Source organism: Tiliqua scincoides, chromosome 4 (genome assembly GCF_035046505.1).
Source record: "Tiliqua scincoides isolate rTilSci1 chromosome 4, rTilSci1.hap2, whole genome shotgun sequence".
NCBI lineage: Eukaryota > Metazoa > Chordata > Lepidosauria > Squamata > Scincidae > Tiliqua > Tiliqua scincoides.
The window spans coordinates 7,921,718-7,936,201 of NC_089824.1; the positions used below are offsets into that span (position 1 = coordinate 7,921,718).

The 14,484-nt window shown below is 48.0% G+C and overlaps 1 protein-coding gene and 1 pseudogene across 1 annotated transcript in view; one reads left to right on the top strand and one right to left on the bottom strand.

Moving 5' to 3' along the window:
• The window catches only part of FAM135B (family with sequence similarity 135 member B), a 96,614-nt gene that overhangs the window by 28,128 nt on the left and 54,002 nt on the right, over nucleotides 1-14,484 (top strand). The gene's annotated exons all lie outside the window — the stretch shown is intronic.
• LOC136649810 (5S ribosomal RNA) lies at nucleotides 4,154-4,271 on the bottom strand (annotated as a pseudogene).

Genomic DNA, 14,484 nt, shown 5'->3' on the forward strand with positions numbered 1-14,484 from the left:
AGCATTCAGGTACAAGCATAGGAATCAGTATTAGCTAGAAACTGTAAAATCCTATGTTGATTTTGGTCCGCCTTCTCTGTGCCATATAAGCTTGTTCAAAACTCCCAGGAAGCTAACTCTGAGTTACATCATATGTGTGAGATTCATAAGAACATAAGAACAGCCCCACTGGATCAGGCCATAGGTCCATCTAGTCCAGCTTCCTGTATCTCACAGCGGCCCACCGAATGCCCCAGGGAGCACACCAGATAACAAGAGACCTGCATCCTGGTGCCCTCCTTTGCATTAGCACTTCAGCACTTTCTGCTGTCTGTCTATATTATTTTCACTAGCCTATAGGCTCAGAACAGCGGTTCCCAAACTGTGGATTGGGACCCACCAATGGGCCGTGACCTGATTTTTGGTGGCTCACAAAACTGAGAAGCTGATAGTTGACAAGGAAAATGTCTCAAGCCCTATGGAAGCTGAAATGGAACAGCACATGTGCGTTTACTTATAAGTATGTAAATATATCTCAGTTGACTGTCTCGGCCCGCTCGGTCCAGGCTGAGGAGAATGCATCACCACCAGAATGGTCCTGATGATCGCAGGCCCCAAAAAACACTCGAGAAGGAAGGCCCCCCCCCCGCCGCCGCAAACTGAGAAGGAAAATGTATAGAGCTCTGTGGAAAATTGAGGCGCACATTCAAATTTACTCATGAGTAGGCAACTGTGCCTCAGTGCTTATCAAAGACCAGGTGGAGGGGAACGCAAGGCCACCAGAATGATAAAGATGAAGCTCATCAAATGTGCCAGAAAGCAGCGCTCCCCATCATAGTAAAAAGGATAAAAACAGAGGCTTGAGGGCTGATAAAGTGAAACATTTTTGTTTTAGTCTCATAAAGCTAGGTGGGTCCTTTTAGGGTATTGTTTTAAAAAGTGGGTCCCGGTGCTAAAAGGTTTGGGAACCATGATTTTTTTTTTTTTTTTTTGCCAAAACGCAACCTAGTTTTTGCTAAAATACTGCTTTTTTCATTTGTTCTTGTTCCTTTGATTTTGTTATCTCCTATGCCACCCTACTGGCTATGAATGGCAAAGCCAGATGAATAATTTCTGTTAGGCTACAATCATGCTTGCCTTTAAGACAGCGGTTTTCAAACTTTCATGGAGAGTTTTGAGTTACCATAAGTGCTTGCGGTGGGGGGGGGGAGAGAGAGGCATCGGGGGCGGGGCTTTAGTGGAGGCGGAGCACGATCGCTCTGCTTTTACTTTCACTGCTGTGGGGAGCCCTGCTGAAGGTCGTACCGGGCTCCCTGCACCCCCGGGAGGCTGCAGGAGGCTTGGGTAAGTGCATCCAAGCCCCTGCAGCCCCCTGAGCAGCCCGATCCTGGGGATTGCGCCGATGCCTCCTCCCTGCCTCCGGGCTACCCCCACCCCTTAAGGGGGTAGAGGCCAGGGCCCACAGGCTGGGGCGTTGTGACGCCCCAGTTGGAAAAGCCCTGCTTTAAGAGGTCATAGGCCTCTTTTGTCTGAGCTGTTCAAACACAGGTTCTGACTGGCCCCAGAACATCTTCCAAGATCTGGAGATCACATGTGAATACATGCATAAATGGAAATAAGTTTGTACAAACATCCTCAAGCATGATTCACAGTTTTGCCTCAATGTTTTCCTCCTGGAATGGGCTTGCAGCCCAAGCTAGCCCCTTCTGTGCATCTCTGGGCCTACTTCAAGCGCCTCGATGTCCCCCTCCCCCTTAGGGTGCCACAGGACTGTTTTTGGTTTTCACCACACATACGTGCGTCCACACAATACATTTTGACGTGAGCGGATATTGATGAGATCATTTTAATATACCGCATGTGCATTTATACCTGAATCCCTTTTGTTTTTCAGTCCACTCAAGAGGGTTCTGTGGTCCCTCTTGGTAACACTCCAAAGCAGTGCATTACCCAGACGTGCTGATCAGATTATATTTTCCCCGGGTGATTATTTGAAATAATTATGTGTATTGAAGGGATGTCCGCAGCATCCACAGCATTTGTTTAATCCAAAGGCTTTAACACGTTCCATTTTGTGGTTGCGTCATAATACTTCAGTGTTGCCATGGATTCCGTATGATGATGCTCAAAGGGGGGGGCGCTTTGTTTCGTTAAAAAGAAACACAGAGCGGCTTGGAGTGTATGTATTAATTCACATACATCAGACTGCTTCACAGACAGATCATATTCCTTGGCTTTTTTTGGTGTGCTAGTTAGGTTTTTCCTTTGATTGTTGCATTTCACCTTTTAATGCAATAAAAGAAATGATGAATGTGTGCAGAAAGTGCAAAGGATTTTGCCAAGGATTAGCAGCTGGCTGGGCTTAGTTTTTCAATCCCACAGTCAAATGGGTAAGTCACTCAGGTTACAGTGGAATTCAGTTTACTGTGTCTGGAGAAGAACTACCACAGCATTCCCCAAACTTATAATAAAGTGAGACAGAGCAGGATTTTTTAGATTAAAACTAAAGGTACACATTAGTCCTGTTTTGAAGTTATTCTCCCATTCTACCCACAATGAGGGGGGACATGAGTGTGAGCTACCTAACCATACTGTCTCCCTCTGCCAACATAGCCGTGAGCAAAGCAATCTGAGTGCCCACACGCAGTAGGGAAGCTAGAGGGGGTGCAAAGCACTAAGTTTTGCAGGGAGCCTCGCCATGCCGTGCAAGCAGCCCTCCCCTCTGGAGCCATTCTGGGTGGTGAGGCCTGGAATGGCTCTGAAGGGGAGAGGGAGGGGCTACTTGCACAATGTGATGAGGCTGCCTGCAAAACTTAGTGCTTTGCACCCCCTCTAGCTATGCTACTTTCCACATATTCACTTCTTGTCTGCAAAGAGCAAGACTGAACATAGGAAGGGCTCCTTTGTGTGATTTGGAATTGGGCAAAAAGGGCATAAAACAATCAGACTGGAAAAGCAGCGGAGCAACCCAGAAAGTGATGTAAACAATAATGCATACCAGGACTTTCTAGCACAGTCAACAAGGACAGTTTGGCAGTTGGGCAGAAGGTGGTCAAAGTTTCAGCCCAGAGGCTTTCTAAAGCAGTCAGGTGTTTGCCTACTGCCTGGAGCTGTATTATGCTAGGGTATGATAGACCTCTCTCAGGAGGGCATTCCTCATAGTTGATGCCACTGCTGAAAAAGTCCGAATGCAGTAATTTTCAGTGGCTGTCTTCCCATGGCACACTGACCTCTAGGGTCTTCACCTCTTGTGATGTCATTTCTAGCTTTTGGGAGACTCTTCCAGGTTCTGTGGCTCTGTTTCAAAGGTAGCTGTCCGTAGTAACAAATTATCTGTCTCTCTTCCTCTGCAGGCAGAGCAATTTGTTTCTACAAGAAAGCTGCCCTAGAAGCAGAGCAGCAGACCCCAGATTTTTCTCAGTTATTTTCAACCACTGTGCTCCAAAAGTACACCCATGGGCCTTTTCTGGCACACCAATGTGCCACAGCACATTGACTGAAAATCATTGTCTTAATATCCCCTGTACCTAATTTCAGAATGGCACCTGGACCAGGGTCTCTGGTGTTCCAGTGCATGTGGGAAGACATGTTGAAGTCATCCTTAACATACTTGAGCCCCAGCTATTTAACCAGGTCTACTCAGAAGTAAGTCCTATTTTGTTCAATGGGGCTTACTCTCAGGAAAGTGTGGTTAGGATTGCAGCCGTAGCCATTTAAAAGTTAAAACCAGCGCTTTGACTTGAGCCTGGAAACAACACAGGCAAGCAGTAGAGCTCAAACAAGACCAGAGTAATGTTCTCTGAGTGGACAATTCCATCCATTGGCCTAGGACCATTTTGACCTTGTTCTGGTGCCTGCCATCTACAGCCCCACAGCTGTCCATTACAGCAGGAAATCCTGGAGGCTACTAGAATACAAGTGACGGCGGGATGCTCTGGCTTGACTTTGGAAGCACGTGGCTGGTGTACCGGTTAAAGCTGGTGGAAGATGCTCCTCTGAGCCTCCAAAAGCAGTACCAGAGCCAGGGTGCTGGATTCAGGGTTTTTGTGGGTGATTGGGCACACCTCTTTCCAGCTCTGGCTGTCATTGGAAATATTTATATATTGCCTTTCAACAAAACAGATTCACAAAGCAGGTTGGTTGGCAACCTTCAGTCTCGAAAGACTATGGTATAAGCCCACAGCACCCGGTACTCCCAGGCGGTCTCCCATCCAAGTACTAACCAGGCCTGACCCTGCTTAGCTTCTGAGATCAGACGAGATCAGGCATGTACGGGGTAACAGGATGTGTAGCAAAATAAATGGAAAGATGGTTCTCAAAAAGGCTCGCTCTTTTCTGGTGTTCTGCAAGAGGCACACCAGCCAACAGCCACAGGTGTGATGCTTTGCTGGGGCTTGTGGGGTCACGGTTCTTCTACTGCAAAATATAGGAGAGCCTGCAATTAACGGGCTCTCTCACTTTGCAGCTGTTTTCTCAGTCTCTCTGCAGAGAAGCACAACCCAGGCCAGACATTCAGTTTGTGACAGTGGATCCCTTGGTGTCAATACAACAGAGTCCAGGACAGAAAATCCTGACATTCAATGAGCATCTAATCTGTGGCTAATTCCCAGCTGCAGATGGGGAACTCACACAGATTTAGGCTGCTTTGGCAACGGCCAGACAGAAATTAGATTTCCATGTAGGCTTCTCTCCCCCCTGCATCCAAACACACAGGTGGCTGTTGCTGATTGTGCACAACAAGGGGAAAGAACAGAATAATTCGGAGAGGACATGTTGTCTGGGCACCGTCCAATGAACACTGGAGACAACACATGTGGGAGAAAGGACCACTTGATTAGCATTTCAGTACAGAAAGGAGGCTGAGACCTGCAGTTGCAGGGGCAGCGAAACCCCTGTGCGGACCACTACTCAGAAGCAAGGCCCATTATAGCCCAAGGGGCTTCCTCTCTGGAAAGCGTACTTGGGATTGCAGCCCCAGCGCTTAAGCCTCTGCCTGGCTCCTCAGATGTAAGCCCCATTACAGTCCCTGGGGCTTACTCCCATGAAAGTGGGTGACGGCAGAGGCGCTGAGCTGGCGCCCGCCTCCCCATGTGCATGAGGCCGCAGGGATCCGGAGGTCCGCCCGGTGGGACACCTCCTGGAGCCCCGGGCTTGCCTGCCAGCCGAGCGCAGGGAGCTGCAACAGTCCTGCAGCTTGCACAGCACATGGCCAGGCCCCTGCGCCTTTGGGAGGACTCTGCGCCATGCGGAGCCAGCTCCCACATGGAGCGCACTGCAACCTGCCCCCTGGGCAGGCAGGAGCCCTGGAGCAGCCCTGTGATCATGGTGCCCCTCTCCAGCAGCCCCTGTGGGCGCCCTCCTGGGAAGCAGTAGCAGGAGCTGTGAGCTCCACGTGCACTGGAGACCCTGGCGAGGCCAGCAGGGAGACCTGGCTCCGAGCTGGAAGGCGGCAGCCTACCCCTCCGCCCACCAGGGAAGGGACTGAGCACACATTCCAAGCATGTCTGCTCAAAAGCAAGTCCCCCTGCGCTCCACGGGGCTTACTCCCAGGAATGTGTGCCTGGACTGCACCTGATCCTTCCTTGGGCAGAGCCTGTCCAAACCCCCATCCCCACCTTACAGGTCAAACACGCTGCAGGTGGGATCCAGCGCAGGAGGCCTCCTTGGAAGTTGCACTGGTCCTGAGTCCAAGGTGGCTGGATGGGGTCAGGTCCACTCAGTGCCCAGGAGCTAAGAAGGAAGGGGGGCCATTGCTGTGTCCTTAAAATACCTCTGCTCCCCCCAGCCACAGCCCTCCACCTTGCAGGGGAAGGGGCTCCCGTGTTCTGGCCAGGCCATACAAACTCCGATCTCCCTGCTTGTAATTGGGTGATTGGGATAAACAGGAGAGAGAGAGAGAGAAAGAGAGAGAGAGAGAGAGGAATGCAGGAGGGTGGGAAAATGACAGGAGGTGGGAAAATAGGATTGGAAGAGAGAGTAAGAGCCCAATCCTATCACTGATCATTGGCAATGATAAAGCTACACCAATGGGTCGGGTGCTGCATCCAATGATGGGGGGGGGGGCAATCAGAAGGTCTGATGGCCTACAGATCTCCTAGAACTTATGCCAACTGTATACTTGGCATAAGTCTGAGGAGTGAAAATGGGGGGGGCAGTGGAAAAAGAGGGGATAGGATCCTGGCATATGTGGGTGCTGCCAGGATCAACCCCTCCCTCCCTGCTTCCCTCCTCCCTCCCTGCCCCTAAACTGGGGAAGCAGTCAAAGTTTGAGAAAGCTGGTTGAGATAAGTAGGAGACTAGATAAGGGTGATCAACCTGAAATTGAATCTGGACAAAACAGTGAACCTCTTGGTTTGGAGTTCTGAGATGTGTGTCTTGAATCAGCAGCCTTTTCTGAATGGGGTATCACTGCTTCTCCAGGAACAGGTCTGCAATTTTGGGATCATCCATGGTGTATATACCATGGATTCATTGCTGCTCTTGGAGGCCCAGGTGGTGGCGGTGGCCAGAGAGACCTTTCCTCAACTTTGACTGGTGGCCTAGCTGCAACCATACTTGAATCATGCAGACCTAACTGCAGTGGTCCCTGCTCAGTCCCTGGTGTTATCAAGGAACTGCAGATCTTACACAGTAGTACTGGAAATAAATAAATAAATAAATAATACTGGCAACCTTCAGTCTCGAAAGACTATGGTATCGCGCTCTGAAAGGTGGTTCTGGCACAGTGTCTAGTGTGGCTGAAAAGGCCAATCCGGGAGTGACAATCCCTTCCACACTGGGAGCAAGTGCAGTCTGTCCCTGGTCAGTCTCCCTGGCTATGGGCCTTCCTTCTTTGCCTCAGTCTGTTGGCCAAGTGTCTCTTCAAACTGGGAAAGGCCATGCTGCACAGCCTGCCTCCAAGCGGGCCGCTCAGAGGCCAGGATTTCCCACTTGTTGAGGTCCATTCCTAAGGCCTTCAGATCCCTCTTGCAGATATATATATTCTGCCTAAAACCCTGAAGTGATGCTTCTGACCGAAGGAGTGAGAACTGGATTGGTTTGACTTGGAATATGTTTCATGGAGAATAGCCAAATTAATTATTTTTTTTTTCTGTAAAAAAGAACAAAGAATTCACTTTAAATATATTTTACCAGTTTATTTCCTGTCTTTCTCTAGCAGTTTCAGGAGGGTTGCAATGACCATAAAGAAACTACACCAGTGGTCCCCAACCTTTAGAAGCCCATGAACCACTGAAACAAAAATTGGAATTATCATGGGCCATTGGAATTGTCATGGATCACTTGTGGCTGTGGAGAGTCTGGTCTCCACCCTCTCTGGTGGTCCATCTCCCAACTGCTCCCCCATGGACTATCAGAGAGGATGGAGAATGGCCTGCCCACAGCCACAGCTGACGCTTCAGTGGTTGTGGCTGTCACTTCTCCTCCCTCTTTGGTGATCCATGGGAAATTAATCATTTCCAGTGTCTTGCCATGCAACCAAAGGTGATTTTTTTTTTCCTGAGACCTCTCAGACCACTTCTCGGAGTCTCGTGGATCACCTGTGGTCCCTGAAACACAGGTTGGGAACCAGTGGACTACACAGTTTACTATTGTGTGAACTTTTTTGGGAGCAAGTCCACAAAAGTTCTGTGGATCCTCAGATTTCCATTACAACCACCCAAATCAGAAATTCAGCTTTTGCCTATTGAATTCATTGGACTGATCAGATTCTGAGTATCAGTTTTGAGCATGTTTGTACCTGTATCCATAAACACTAAAATCATTTGGCAAGGTTCATATTTCAGTCCTATATCTATTTTTTTTTTTAATTCAGTGTTCACATTTTGAGTTTAGCTGCATTTGATCATTGGTTTGCAATCGCCTTTAGCACTCGGCTCTACTGATAGAGAACATGTAATGACATTTAGCAGCCGACGTTATTTGATTGTGGATAGCTTTTGAGTCCAATTTTGAGCAACATGTCATGTACAACTGCATAGAGACTGCTCTTTTGCAATGTTTGGTCAAAGTGCATATGCATATCATTAACATAGAAGGAGGAAAGAAATCAATGAAGTGAACTGAAATCTGTGCATTTACAGAGGTCTGCACAAAATCAGAAAATAAAACTGCAGCACTCTGGGCTTTTGCCACCACCGTCCCAGGTCTGCCGCTGAACCCCAGCCATCTGATAAATTGTACTCATTAAAACTCAGCTTCCTTTGAAAATTCTTACATATTTTGCTTGGGCAGGAATAGCAACATTTCCTGTTAGATTTTGGGGATTTTAGATTTCAGTGGCCACATAAAGGTGCATGAGATCTCACGGAGAAATTATGCTATTATTAGAATTCTCTGGATTTCTTTAAAAAGAAAAATGACTTGGGCCCAGTACTTCTGTCATTCTGGATCACAGGGACCACTGCAGAACTATTACTTCCCATATTCCAAGGTGCTAGGAGATGATCCAGACCACATTTGAGGAGCCCTCATAGTGGTTCCTCTCTAGGCTGTCATCAAACTGGGTTAACACTGTGGAATGAGAAGGAATTACACCATGGGCTCCATGGTGCAGACAGTAATCATACTTCTGTGGCTTTCAAAACATGGAATAAAATACATGTTTTGCCTGAGCTGGAACTTACGTTGCTACAATTTTTGTTTCTGGTAAAATTAAATGGCAACGCTAAGACCATAGTTTGCAATTACAAGAATGAGCCTCAGGAATATGTGCACCCATGTCCTTATCCTCCTTTGCACATGTTGGGCCACTTTAGGTTTTAGATAAGAACATAAGAAGAGCCCCGCTGAATCAGGCCAACGGCCCATCCAGTACAGCTTTCTGTATCTCACAGCAGCCCACCAAATGCTTCAGGGCACACACAAGACAACATAAGAACATAAGAACAGCCCCACTGGATCAGGCCATAGGCCCAACTAGTCCAGCTTCCTGTATCTCAAATGCCCCAGGGAGCACACCAGATAACAAGAGACCTCATTGTGGTGCCCTCCCTTGCATCTGGCATTCTGACACAACCCATTTCTAAAATCAGGAGGTTGCGCATACACAACATGGCTTGTACCCCGTAATGGATTTTTCCTCCAGAAACTTGTCCAATCCCCTTTTAAAGGCATCCAGGCCAGTCGCCATCACCACATCCTAATGATCCCAAGCATAGAATTGGCCTTCTTCACTGCCGCCGCACATTGGGTCGACACTTTCATCGACCTGTCCACCACCACCCCAAGATCTCTCTCCTGATCTGTCACAGACAGCTCAGAACCAAAACACAGCAGCAAAACACAACCTCCCCTGGTACCTCATCCTGGTACCCTCCCCTTCATCTGGCATTTTGAGGTAGCCAACTTCTAAAATTAGGACATACCTATCATGACTTGTAACCCCTGATCAGGACTTGTAACCACACTTTCCCATAACCACACTTTCCCATAACATCTGAACTCAGGAAACTGTGGTTTATTTTAACAGTGATTAGTTCACAAACCATCTGAGGCAGTGCTTGAGCCAAAACCGAAAGTGTCAGCTTTCAACCTGCCACCTGTGAGCATGAAATAGATCAGGAGAAGACGAGGGACTGCACAAGCAGAAGGGTGGCTGTGCTTGTTGTCATAACAACAAACTATGGTTTGGCATTATGCTTCGACCAGGCTTCAAGGTGAAATTTCTGGTTCTGTCTTGGAACGGTGGAGTAAAAGTTGCCAATTGTACCTGCTGTTCTGTAACAATTTGCATGCAAACAATAGGAAAAAAAGTTCCCTAAGGTTGATGAAGAGCCCTCAGAGACATTTCAATGCTGGCCACGTACGTCAATCTGAGCCATTCTGTTCCTGCGTTCTCAGGAAGGCACTTTTTAATTAAGGGGAAGCTCTGCAGAGTGTAGTATCTTCATCTCTTTGCAGACTGACATTGCTTTAGCGTTCCTCTTAGTCACGGGGGGGGGGGATTCAGGATGTTTAATCCTCTTTGTGCATTATAATTTTTGCTAGAAAAGGAATAGCAAGCAGTGTTACTATAAAGTGGAGTCTGTGCTGCTTGTCTTCTGTTGTTGTATGTTCTCATTCTTAATACATGGTTGCCCATTTGAAAATACTGCATTCAAATCTTTCTGACTTCTGAGGCTGAAATCCTATCCACACTTACCTGGGAGTAAGCGCCATTGATTATAATGGGACTTACTTCTGAGTAGATATGCATAGGATTGGGCTGTAAATCATCCAATGGAGTCCAGCTTTGGGAGAGATGCTAATGGCAGTGATATCACAACTTAGAACCCAATCCTGAACTCTTCAGCGCTGGCAGTATGAACGCACCACCAGCGTTGGGTGTTGCAGATGTGCCATCAGGCATTCTTGAGAAACCCTGTGCAGAGTGAGTGTTGACACCAGCACAGCACCAGTTGGTGCTGAGCCCAGAGTCAGCTGGAGACCGGTCAGAGCTAGGTAAGAATTTCAGGTGGCAGGGAGGGCCTTGGGGGTGGGGGAGGCGTTCTACAGCAGAAGGAGGGCAGGGGGGCAGGAACCAGGGTGGGAGGGGGTGGGATCTGAACTCTGTGTCACACCAGAAGGCCCAACACGGAGTCTCTCGCGTCTGTGCCAGCAAAATAGCTGTTGCAGACTTGAGAAACCCCATTGTGGGGCTTGGGGCTTTCCCTGGGGGTAGGGGATGAAAGGAGACCTCCGGCAGCTGCCATGGGGCCGAAGGATGCAGCCGTAGCTGCTTTGGTGCTGCTGCACCCGGCGGCAGGGTCGCCTTTAGGATTGGACTGCCCTGGGCTGCCTGGGGTGGCTGCTCCTCGTCTAAGTAATTGGTGGTGATGAGATGATGTCACCACAAATTTCTTCCAGGCAGTGCCACCAACTACAGAGAACAAGAGAAAGCCCACCCTTCTCCTCCCAACCTCCCCAGAGTGTATTTATGGAAGAAGGGATAACTCTTGTCCAAACAGAAAGGAGCGGCTTCTTCTGCAGAAGACTAAAGTGGCAATAAAAGTCAGTTAGTGTAGGCCAAACCATGCTGTTCACTAAGCCCAGGTGCCAACGCATGAGCTTTCACATGTTCTCACACACCTTTTCACACCAGTATGAAGGGCTCCATTGCCCTTCTGAGTCTCTGCCTGGTCCATGAGTTCCATGAAAACCCATGAACCAGGCAATCCTTCCTTCCTCATCCAGGGCCGTTCTTTCTTGTTTCTTCATGAGTGCGGCATACAATTGCCTCTGAAAAAGCAGTCCCTCTGAAAAAGCAGTGCTCTTGTATCTTTAAGGGAGGGGACAACACCATTTGCATTCCCACTTGGGGAAGCAGAGGTGATGGAATCTCAAGTTGGTACCTGCTGCCTGACGTTTTGGTAGATGCTTCTTTTTGTTTAATGACAATTTAAAAAAAAAAATTGTTGTCCAGATGAATGGGTGTATTTTTAAACAGTCACAAACTTTTAATCAATTAATCTGGTTAATCAGCCAACTGTTGCAGCTTGAGAATGAATTTAGCAATTAATGTCTTGCAAAATCTCTGAAAGGTGTCAGAGATGAGAGCTCTTCCGAAGCACAGGCTTAAAAATCAATTTCCCAGTTAATTAACTGGTGAAGAGCTGTACTTTGCTCACGCAGCCCTTGCTTTTGTAATATTCATTTGAGTTTGCTTGCAGAGAAGTTGTTTTGACATCATGCCCTGTTTTCACCTGGCCAGCTCAGGTCATGGGCAGTTCACCTTGATTGCGAACAGCATTGTTCAGCAAACCTTGATGAAGGAGACCAGAAGCAACTTTACTGTGGCACATTACATGTCTCTTTACACATGGTTGAAGTCTCTTCTCTGCCTCGGCATGCTGGGTTGATTTACTTCACAATCACATATTCTGTTCTCAGGGGTGACAAAACCTGCAGTGCTGTTGCTCTGCTCTACCCTCCCACCCAAAAAAAAACACTCCGAAGCCCTTATCATGTCCCTCACATGCTACCATCAAACCCAGAAGTTCAGGACTTGCAGCGTCATTTACAGGGACAGTGCACAAACAACAAAACAGAATTGATCTAATCTCATCATGTTGGCAACCTTCAGTCTCGAAAGACTCTGGTATCACGCTCTGAAAGGTGATTCCGGAACAGCGTCTAGTGTGGCTGAAAAGGCCAATTCGGGAGTGACAATCCCTTCCACACTGGGAGCAAGTGCAGTCTGTCCCTGGTCTGTCTCCCTGGCTATGGGCCTTCGTTCTTTGCCTCTTTGCCTCAGACTGTTGGCCAAGTGTCTCTTCAAACTGGGAAAGGCCATGCTGCACAGCCTGCCTCCAAGCGGGCCGCTCAGAGGCCAGGGTTTCCCACTTGTTGAGGTCCACTCCTAAAGCCTTCAGATCTAATCTAGTCCATATTATACTTAGGTGTTCAAGACAAGTGCCTTCAGCTATGGTGCTATGTACAGTTTCTTGGGAGTAAGCTAATGCATTTTTGAGCTGCCACCCCTGCTGCCACATGTCCCAGCCTTACATGTTCCTCTTTCCCAACCAGCAGATTTCCTGGATAAAGGAATGTGTGTGCATGCGCTCCTTTTACCCTTTGTCCCTTCTAGTCTCGTGCAGGAGTGTGTGCTGGGAGATCCCCCCCTCACGTCCTCAGATAAGCCGCTGCTTGTGTTGAATGAGAGCCAAAGTGGCTGAAGCAGGTGGTGAGGGCACCAAACCCAAGCCTGACGAGACCGCGCTTTTTCATAATGTTTTGCTTCATGGAAACAATTTGGTGGTGACTTCCATGTTGCCAAGCTTTTCGTGACCCACCAAAAATTGACTCACAACCCACTGTTGAGTCTCAACCCACAGCTTGGGAAACAATGCTCTAGGTTAGGCTGTAGCTCCTTCTTTGGAGATTTCACTTCTGAAGGGGAGAGGGATGAGACCTGATGAAGTCTTGCAGCTCATGTTAGAATCTATAACATTTCCTCGGAAAGCAATCAAGGGACCATGATTTCCCAGGGACAGGTGGTACTAGTGGTACGAGGGGAGGGACCATAGCTCAGTAGTGGGTTAGATGTTAGCTTCCATCTGTGGCTTCTCTGGTTAAAACACCCAGCAGCGGGTGTTAGGGAGAACCTCTGCTTGAAATCCTAGATAGCTGTTGACAGGTGGAGCAGATAGTGACTGGGCAAGATGAGTCATTCATGAAGCACATTTTCATATATATTAAAGTGGAACTGCCCTGGTCTAAACAAGGACTCCAAAAATACCGTTCTAGTAGGGACTGACTGACAACATCTTAGCTTGTCTAAATGATGTCTTTAATCCTCCCAGTTATGTGCCGGCAGTTGTCCAGGCTGGAGTGTGTTTGAAAGCAAAAATTACATTAAGTTCTGCATCTCCGATGAAAGCTAGTGCATCAAAGACACACACACACACACATATTTTTAAAAAAATCAAATCATACAATCAAATTTCTTTTTGGTCCCACTCGATTGAAAGGAGAATGCATTTGCTCTGCAGTGCAGTTTGCCCAGCGACTGTAGAATGATGAGTTTTAAATGAAAATAAATAGGGCTACGCCAAGGAGCTTATCTGCCTCACACATTTTATCCCCATCACTGCAGCAGGGCAAAGCAAATGAGTTTTCAAGTCTGCTGTCCATGCTTTCAGTGTGATGCTTAACTGAAGAGGTGCAGGTGTTTCAATATGCAAAAGAACATTGTGGAAGGAATCATTGTTAATATTCTAGACCAAGATCAAACGAGAAACCACAAAGAGATGAGAAGAAACCCCATGTAATTGCTGGTGGGCTGTATCATTTCTGCGTGTTGATGGGGGAATGGAATGTTCCAATCTCCCTCCACCTCAGTGGCATAGCTAGAGGGGAGGCAAAGCACTAAGTTTTGCAGGGAGCCTCACCATGGTGTGCAAGGGGCCCCTGCCCCTCACCTTCAGAGCCATTCCTGGTACAGGGATCAAAACAGAGGCCAATGTCAGAGAAGATCTAGAGAAGAAGCAAACACCTCTGTTTTGCTCCCACCACCCAGAATGGCTCCGAAGGGGAGGGGCTGCTTGCACACCGTGGTGAGGCTTCCTGCAAAACTTAGTGCTTTGCACCCTCTCTAGCTATGTCACTGCTATGCACTGGTTAGTATGGCACAGAATACAGATGTTGGGACACTGGGCTAGATGGGCCTTTGCTCTGATCCAGCAGATCTCCTTATGTTTTGTTTAGCTAGTATATCAGAGAGAGGTTCCTAGATTAGCATTTTTCCTGACATGCGCTAAGTTTGTATGCGCCTGATTATTCTATGTGGAGAAGACTTCAAATATGGGCAGGAGGTCTGGTCTAGAGGGTAGAACCTCTGTTAGCCCGAAGATAACATCAGAAGGTTGCCAGTTCGAGGACACCGGCAGCTCCCTGAACGGCTGAGAATGGCGAGACCTTGAAGCAGCTGACAAGCCCGGCTGAGTGATTCCACCTGCTCTTGCTGTGAGCAAGAAGCGTCTTGGCTTGTGAGAGATGGAGCTGCTTGTCAGCCTGCCTGGGAGAACT